This window comes from Cebus imitator, unplaced genomic scaffold (genome assembly GCF_001604975.1).
Source record: "Cebus imitator isolate Cc_AM_T3 unplaced genomic scaffold, Cebus_imitator-1.0 Scaffold1, whole genome shotgun sequence".
NCBI lineage: Eukaryota > Metazoa > Chordata > Mammalia > Primates > Cebidae > Cebus > Cebus imitator.
In genome coordinates, this window is record NW_016107316.1 from 17,651,512 (window position 1) to 17,658,403 (window position 6,892).

The window sequence follows — 6,892 nt, forward strand, 5'->3', positions numbered from 1 at the left end:
GGATTACAGGCATGAGCCACTGGGCCTGGCCAACTATCGATACATAGATAGATAGATAGATAGATAGATAGATAAATAGATTTTTTTTTTTTTTTTGAGATGGAATCTCACTCTGTTGCCCAGGCTGGAGTGCAGTGGTGTGATTTCAGCTCACTGCAACCTGTACGTCCCAGATTCAAGTGATTCTCCGCCTCAGCCTCCTGAGTAGCTGGGATCACAGGCACCTGCCACCACACCCAGCTAATTTTTTAAAATTGTTTTTTGTATTTTTAGTAGAGACGGGGTTTCACTATGTTGGCCAGGCTGGTCTTGAACTCCTGACCTCGTGATCTGCCCACCTCAGCCTCCCAAAGCACTAGGATTACAGGCATGAGCCACTGCATGAGCAATATTTTTTTAAAAAATTAGCCAGGTCTCACTATGTTGCCCAGGTTGGTCTCAAACCCCTGGACTCAAGTGATTCTCCTACCTTGATCTCCCAAAGTGCTGGGCGTATAGACGTGAGCCACCGCATTCAGTCTTCCTAAATTTGTCTGCTTCTGTCTACATAGCCTTAGCTTCTATTCATTCCACTGCCCAATCTCATATGGCTGGCTCAGAGTTGTGGCTCACGCCTGTAATCCCAGGACTTCGGGAGGCAGAGGTGGAAGAACATTTTAGGCCAGGATTTCGAGACCAGCCCTGTCTCAATTAAACAAACAAACTTACATGGCTTCTCCTCTTACCATGCAATAGTGACCGCTCTTACCAAGGACATCAGCAAGTTTCAGTGCTACCCTGTAGTGTCATCATAGCTTATGGCTTCCATTATTGTCTATATGGTTCCTAGATTTGTATCTCCAGTCCAGACCTCTCTTCTGAGTTCCAAACCTCTATGTCTGACTCTGTAATGGACAGAGCCATTTGGGTGGCTCTCCAGGCACCTGAAATTCTACTTGTTCACACTGAACTCATTATTCTACCCTCCAAAAATGATGCCTAGCTTTGTAAATAGCACTTCCTTCACTCTCAATGTATCCATTCAAGTACGAAATTCTGCCAACTCAACTTCCTGCATACTTCTCAGGTCTATCCATTTGTTTTCTACTTCCATAGCTGCTATCATGACCAAGCTATTCTCTGACTTGGCCTCCCAGAGTAGCCCCCAATCTGGTACCTCTGAATGGAGAGATTCAGTCTGCTCTTACCCCTTCGTATTCATTCTCTTGTTTGTTTTTATTATTTTATTATTATTATTTTTACCCATATGTATTCATTCTTTAGAAAGTAATATTTTAGGCCAGGCACAGTGGCTCATGCCTATAATCCCAGCACTCTGGAAGCCTGAGGTGGGCAGATCACCTGAGGTCAGGAGCTCAAGACCAGCCTGGCCAGTGTGGTGAAACCCCATCTCTACTACAAATACAAAAATTAATCTTGTCTCTACTAAAAATACAAAAATTAGCACATGACCGTAATACCAGCTACTCAGGAGACTGAGGCAGGAGAATCACTTGAACCCGGGAGGTGGAGAGAGGCAGAGGCAGGAAGATCACTTGAGGCCAAGAGTTCAAGACCAACCTGGACAACATAGTAAGACCCTAGTTCTAAAAAAAAAAAATTTTTTTTAAATAGCTAGTTGTGGTGGTGCATGCCTGTAGTCCTAGCTACTTGGGAGGGTGAGGCAGGAGGACCCCTAAAGCCCAGGAATTCAGGGGTGCAGTGAACCATGATCACACCACTGCACTCCAGCCTGGGCAACAGAGTAAGACCCTGTCTCTAAAAATAAATAAATAAATAAATAAATAAATAAGTTTAAAAATCGTCCAGGCACTAGGGTAATTCCAGCACTTTGAGAGGCCAGGACAGGTGGATCACCCTGAAGTCAGGAGTTCAAGATCAGTGTGGCCAACATGGTGAAGCCTCATCTCTACTAAAAATACAAAAAATAAGCTGGGCATGGTGGGGGGCACCTGTAATCCCAGCTACTTGGGAGGCTGAGGCAGGAGAATCCCTTGAACCTGGGAGGCAGAGATTGTAGTAAGCCAAGATCGCACCACTGCAATCCAGCCTGGGAGTCAGAGCGAAACTGTCTCAAAAAAAAAAGTAAAACTAAAAACACCTATCTGATCATGTCACCCCATGCTTGAAAGCTCCCAATGCTTCTCACTGTTTTTTGTTTGTTTGTTTGTTTGTTTTTGAGACAGAGTGTTGTTCTTTAGCCAAGCGATTCTCCTGCCTCAGTCCCAAGTAGCTAGGACTACAGGCACACATCACCATACCCAGCGAATTTTTGTATTTTTAGTAGAGACAGGGTTTCACCAGGTTGACCAGGGTGGTCTCAATCTCCTGACCTCGTGATCTGCCCGCCTGGGCATCCCAAAGTCCTGGGATTACAGGCATGAGCCACCGCGCCCGGGCTGCTTCTCATGGATCTTAAGGTAAAGTCTACGTCGTTAATCCAGTCCACAATGCCCTGCACAATACGGTACCTGTGCACATCTCCTGTCACATCACATGCAACTCTCCATCTTGCTCCCCATGCTCTAGTTACAATGACCTTCTTCAGCTCCCTTCCAACCTCCTATCACAGGGCCTTTACACATTGTGTCTCTGCTTCTAGAATATTTATCCTCGCCATCTTTGCCTAGATACCTCCTCTTCACCCTTTGGATTTCAGCTTGAATGTCCCTTCCTAAGGATACTTTTCTTGATTTCTCCACCTAGCTTATGTCCCTCTGTAACAGGTTCTCATCATTCCTGGTACTTTCCTTCATAGAAATTAGTATAAGTGTAATTAAATCATAATTTGTCCACCTCCCCTGTTCGACAAAGTCATAACATGTCTGCTTCATTCATTTTTGTAATCACAATGACTACTGCAGCTTCCAGCACATAGTATGTGCTCAAATAAATATTTTTCCTTTTTTTCTTTCTTTGAGACAGAGTTTCGCTCTTGTTACCCAGGCTGGAGTGCAACCTCTGACTCCCGGGTTCAAGCGGTTCTCCTGCCTTAGCCTCCCAAGTAACTGAGATTACAGGCACGTGACACCACACCTGGCTAATTTTTGTATTTTTAGTGGAGACGGGGTTTCTCCATGTTGGTCAAGCTGGTCTTGAACTCCTGACCTCAGGGGATCTGCTCACCTTGGCCTCCCAAAGTGAAATATTGTTTCAAATAAATAAAATAAAGTCCGATATGAGCATCACTTCTTCTGGGAAGAATTATTCGACTCCGCTGACTGTACCAGAATTAACATTCCTTTTGGCCAGGTGCTATGGCTTAGCCTGTAATCTCAGCACTTTGGAAGGTTGAGGCTGGTGGATCACTTAAGCACTGGAGTTCAAGACCAGCCTGGGCAACATCCTGAAACCCCCATTAAAAAAAAAAAATTAATTAATTTGTAAAAAAGAAAAAAAAATCTTTCCTCTCTTCATGATGCTATAGCGTACAGTTTAGCTAGACTCCTGGAACTCATCACAGTTGACTTGCACTGTGGGTAACTGAGTCTATCTCTCTCACCAGAAATTGTGCCTCCTGAAGACAAGAGCTGTGGTTTTTTTTGTTTTTTTGGTTTTTTTTGCTTTTTTTTTTTTTAAATAGATACGGGGTTTCACCATGTTGGCCAGGATGGTCTCGATCTCTTGACCTCGTGATCCACCCATCTCGGCCTCCCAAAGTGCTGGGATTACAGGCGTGAGCCACCGTGCCCAGCTAAGAGCTGTGGTTTTTGTCTTTGTGTCTCCTTTTCCCATTACCTAACACAGTACTAGCTACATTTAAGATAGTTAATATTTGGCCGAGGGCTGTGGCTCATGCCTGTAAACTCAGCACTTTGGGAGGCCGAGGCCAGTGGATTGCTTGAGCTCAGGGATTTGAGACCAGCCTGGCCAACATGGTGAAACCTTATCTCTACAAAAAATACAAAAATTGGCTAGGTGCAGTGGCTCACACCTGTAATCCCAGCACTTTGGGAGGCCAAGGTGGGCAGATTGCTTGAGGTCAGGAGTTCAAGATCAGCCTGGCCAACATGGTCAAACCCTGTCTCTACCAAAAATACAGAAATTAGCTGGGTGTAGTGGTATGTGCCTATAGTCCCAGCTACTTGGGAGGCTGAGGCAGGAGAATTGCTTGAACCTGGGAAGGAGAGTTTGCAATGAGCTGAGATTGTGCCCCTGCACTCCAGCCTGGGCAATGGAGCAAGACTCCTTCTCAAAAAAAAAAGAAGAAAAAAAAAAAAGTTATTTTTCCGCAGGGGATTCCTGTTCCACCATCTCCTTCCAGTGTGGTCCCAGTAACAGCTATGGTAAGATTATACAAAGAAGACAGAGTTCACTCTTTGGTAATCCTGGGGTCTACAAATGTTCAAATGCAAGTAATTCATATTTGGATTGACCCTACACAAACCAAATTCTGGCTGGGGGTGATGGCTCACACCTGTAATCTAGCACCTTGGGAGGCTGAGGCAAAAAGATCCCTGAGCTCAGGAGTTCGAGACCAGCCTGGGCAACAGAGATTCTGTCTCTAAGCAAAATAAAACAAAACAAAAAACAGGCTGGTTGCAGTGGCTCATGGCTGTAATCCCAGCAGTTTGGGAGGCCAAGGTGGGTGGTGAATCACCTGAGGTCAGGAGTTCAAGACCACCCTGGCCAACATGGTAAAATCCCGTCTCTACTAAAAATACAAAAATTAGTCGGGCATAGTGGCAGGAGCCTGTAATCCCAGCTACTTGGGAGGCTGAGGCAGGAGAATCACTTGAACCTGGGAGGTGGGGGTTGCAGTGAACTCTGAGATCAACCCACTGTACTCCAGCCTGGGCGACAGAGCGAGACTGTCCCAAAAACAAACAAAAAATAACCAAACCAAGTTTTGCCAGCAGAGGGAGACATGACTATGTGACAAAATTACTGGATGAACTCCAATTTCTGGGCTATCAATCATTAAGTGATTACCTAACTACATGAGTTATTACCTAACTATAGGAGTCTCCCAAGCTTGATTTCACATTGCTCCTCTTTCCCCTGCAGCTTCCTGTCTACAGTCTCTGCTGTAATTGCTGGTGAACGGGATTTGTCAACCTAAATAAAGAAATAACAGAAAAATCTGAAAATGAAGACTGGATATTATAAAAAGAACAGTTCATACCTGTTCCCCTTGACTGAGAGCCTAATGGGTGGGTCACAGATGTTTTATCAAATCTTCACATTCACTCAGCTGGTCAGTGGCTGCACTGGAGCTTGAGCCTCATTCCTCCTGCTGGGAAGCCAGTGTTTTTCCCACTACCCTCGCCTGAGTGCTGAGCCTCAGCCCCCAATCCACCTCTATCTGGTCTAACTCCACCTTCCCCTTTCAACACCCCCTGGCTCTTCAGTAAAGACCTGCCTCCTCCAGACCTACAGGCCTCTTCCTTTCCTTACCTTCTGTGGCAATTTGTATGATGTGCAATTAACATCTGCTTTTTTAAATGGTGCTATCCATCCATCTATGAATATATTCTGTCTCCCCAACTCGGATTCTTCTAATTTGCTATATAAGTTTCTTGTTCCAAAAGTAATTTAAGAGCATTTTAAAAAGAGTTTTGACCAAATTGCATATAGAATTGTCTCAATTTTGTTTTGAAGCACCGTACATGTTGTTGACTCCTCTTCCTCTTACCCTAAATGCAATTCATCAACAGATTCTATCCCTTTTCTGCTTAGAAAATCTGTTGGTCCTGAGTCCAGAACTCTCCATGCCACCACCAGTACCCTCTTAGTCCGTGCCACCACCAGTACCCTCTTAGTCCGTGCCACCACCAGTACCCTCTTAGTCCGTGCCACCACCACTACCCTCTTAGTCCGTGCCACCTACATCTTTCACCAGGACGCGGCAGTAGTACTTTAACAGGAACCCCTGGTTCCACCCTTATCCTCCCACTCTCCCTCCGAGACAGAACAGCCAGAGTCTTTCTTCAGAACTAAACATCAAATCATTCTACCTCCTCCTCTCAATTCTCAAATGATGTCTCATTATTCTCAGAATAAAATCTAGGCCAGGCGCGATGGCTCACGCTTGTAATCCCAGCACTTTGGGAGGCTGAGGCAGGCAGATCACCTGATGTCAGGAGTTTAAGACCAGCCTGGGCAACATGGCAAAACCCCATCTGTACTACAAATATAAAAATTAGCTCAGCATGGTGGCGGGTGCCTGTATTCCCAGCTACTCAGGAGGCTGAGGCAGGAGAATCTCTTGAACCTGGGAGGCAGAGGTTGCACTGAGCCGAGACTGCATCCCTGCACTCCAGCCTGGGCAGCAGAAAGAGACTCAATCTCAAAACAAGGAATGAAATCCAAAGTCCTTGACAGGGCACATACCCCTTACTCAATCAAGCTCCTGGGCACTTCTCCTGTTTCATGTATTCCTATTCCCTCCTTCCTCACTCTGATCCAACAACACACTGGCATCCCTGTTCTTCAGTCCCGCCAGGCACCTTCCGGCTTGAGGGCCTGCGCGCTTGCTCCTTCCTCTGCCTGCAAGCTTTCTCTCCCAGCGCCAAGCCGGCTTCCCTCCCTCCCTTCATTCAGTTGTATTTGCATATATTTGTCACCCCCTCAGAAAAGCTTTTTTGACCTTGCTTTCTAAAATCCTTCTCTTCACTCCTTGTATGCTTACTCTACTTTGTTTTTCTTCATAGCACTTACCACAATATGACATTCTAGATATTTCTTTATCTGTTTATGTTTTCTTCTTCCCATTAATGTGCAATGAGACAATTTCTCCCAGTGCCTAGAAATATGTCTAGTTCATGATAGGCCCTCAGGAGATATTCGCTTAATGAATAAATGATGAATGACGCTATTAATAGTCTTCACAACCATCTTTTTTTCTTTTCTTTTCTTTCTTCTTTCTTTTTTTTTTTTTTTTTTTTTTTTT

At 45.0% G+C, this 6,892-nt stretch overlaps 1 protein-coding gene across 1 annotated transcript in view; it reads right to left on the bottom strand.

The window, feature by feature from the left end:
* Window positions 1-6,892, bottom strand: part of LOC108301632 — a 480,010-nt gene that overhangs the window by 131,270 nt on the left and 341,848 nt on the right. The window lies entirely within an intron of this gene.